This window comes from Marmota monax, unplaced genomic scaffold (genome assembly GCF_021218885.2).
Source record: "Marmota monax isolate L192 unplaced genomic scaffold, Marmota_monax_Labrador192_F-V1.1 WCK01_AAM20220418_F8-fsc00001, whole genome shotgun sequence".
Lineage (NCBI taxonomy): Eukaryota > Metazoa > Chordata > Mammalia > Rodentia > Sciuridae > Marmota > Marmota monax.
The window spans coordinates 53,706,939-53,709,363 of NW_026693777.1; positions in this window are offsets into that span (position 1 = coordinate 53,706,939).

Genomic DNA, 2,425 nt, shown 5'->3' on the forward strand with positions numbered 1-2,425 from the left:
TTCAGACGTACAATGCTTTATTTATTCATCGGTTAGTGAACATTTGTGAATTTCTCTTTCCCACTATTATGACTAATGCTGTTATGAACATTCATGTACATGTTTTTGTGTGATATGTGTTTTCAATCCTTTTAGTTATACAGCTACCAGTATAATTGTTGAAGTAGGTGGATTAACTTTTTGAAAGGCTGACAAATTGTTTTCTAAAGTGGTGACACCTTTTTATATTCCTAAAAATAACATAAGAATGTTTGAATTTCTGTATAGTTTCTCCTACCCTTGGGGTATTTTTTTTTGGTAACTTTTAAATTTTTTTGGATGGAGTTGTTTCTTTTTTAATTATTTTTCATTATTGCATTATAGTCATACATAATATTGAGGTTCATTTTGACATATGTATACAAGCATGTAATATAATTTGCTCCAATTCAGTTCCCAGTGCTTCTCCTTTCCCTTCCTGCCTCCCTCCACCTGTTCCCCTTCCTCTATTCCACTGTCTTCCTCCTATTTATTTATAGTTTTTTTTTTTAAAATTAGTGCTTTATAGGTAGACATAAAGATGAATTTCACTGTGGTATGTTCATATATGTACAGAAGATAGTTTGGACAATTTCATTCCATCTTCCTCCCATTTCCCATCTTCTGTCCTTCCTCCCCGATCTTTTTGTTTGTGGGGTGTGTGTGTGTGTGTGTAGTGGATATAAAGTAATATTTCACTGTGATTTTGGTTTTCATTTCCCTAATGACTTAATGATGGCAAGCATATTTTCATGTTTTTTGGAGAAGTCAATGTCTACTCCAATTCTTTACCTTTTAAAAATTCTTCCCTTTTTTTTTTTCCCCTCTGATACTGGAGATTGAGCCCAGGGATGCTTTACCATTGAACTATATCCCTAGTCCTTTTTATTTTTTATTTTGAGACAGATTCTTGATAAATTGCTGAGGCTGGCCTTGAACTTGTGATTGTTCTACCTCAGCTTCCCAACTTTCTGGGATTTGCTTGTGCACCACCACACCCAGCTTCTTTGCCCATTTTAAAATTAGTGTATTTGTCTTTGTATTGCTGAGTTGTAAGAGTTCTTTATGTTTCCCATATACAAATTCCTTGTCAGATATGTGACTTGAAAATGTTTTCTCCTATTCTGTGATTTGTCTTTCACTTTCTCAATGGTATCCTTTAAAGCACAAAGGTTTTTAATTTTGTTACAGTTAAATTTCTTGCTTTCTACAGTTGAGTGTTAAATCTTTTGTTGGTGTGTTTTCAGTGTCATAGCTAAGAAACCAATATCTAATTCAATGTTGTAAAGATTTACCCCTTTGTTTTCTTCTAAAGGTTTTGTAGTTTTGAGACAGGAGCAAAGGACAGATTGTCAGGGAAGGTAGTAAATGGGGGGTTGATTATCAAAGAAAAGGAAATAGGTTGCTAACACCTCCGAAACCACCCCCCACCCCCCCTTTCTGGGGGAGATCTGCACTTTGCAACAGAAGCCATTACCCCTTGGGCTGCTCCCTCCTGCCCTTAGGCACCAAATGCAGGGAAGAAAGAGAAGGTGCAGAGTGAGAGGAAATCTGGGGTCTACAAAAGGGCAAGACACACCCCTGCCTGCAGGCACCCAGCTCTGGGCCTGACTTCTTTCCAGAGAAGTCTGCCACCCTTGATCTGTCTACTTGCTGTGGCAGTGTTTAATCTTTAACATCAGGTGAATGAGGATCGGATCCTGATTTCCAAGACTGTTATCAGTTTTAGCTATTACGTTGAGGTCAAGATCTAGTTTGAGTTAACTAATGTATATAGTCTGAGGTAGATGTACAACTTCATTTTGCTTGTGGATATTGATTTGTTTTAGCACCATTTGTTAAAAGAATACCAACTTAAGTTCAATGATTTATAAAAACATTGTTCCTATATCCCATGAAGGTCATTTTTTGTTTGTTTGTTTTGGTACTGGGGATTGAACCCAGGGGCCACATCCCAATCCTTTTTTTTTTTTTTTAGAGAAAGGGTCTGGCTAAGTTGCTTTAGGGGCTCACTAAGTTGCTTTAGGGGCTCGCTAAATTGCTGAGACTGAATTTGAACTTGTGATATTCCTGCCTCACCCTCCAAAACCGCTGGGATTATAGGTATGTACCACTCGCCCTGCTGAAGGTGAGTTTTATGTGTTGATTTGGCTGCTCTTTAGACCTCCCATTGCAATTAAATACTAAGCTAGGTGTGGCTATGTTTTGTAGCTTGATTATTGTTAATCATTTGTTGAGTCTGAATAAATGATATTATGCTATATAGGTGTGCACAGCTATTCAGATTCCCAGAGATAAGTCAGAACTTTCCAAGGTCCTGTATGGTTATCTCATTCCCCAGCTTTTTCTTTTGAGTTTTTTTGATTAGCTTCACTATCACACTGCATTGGGAAGCTGCAATATTAAA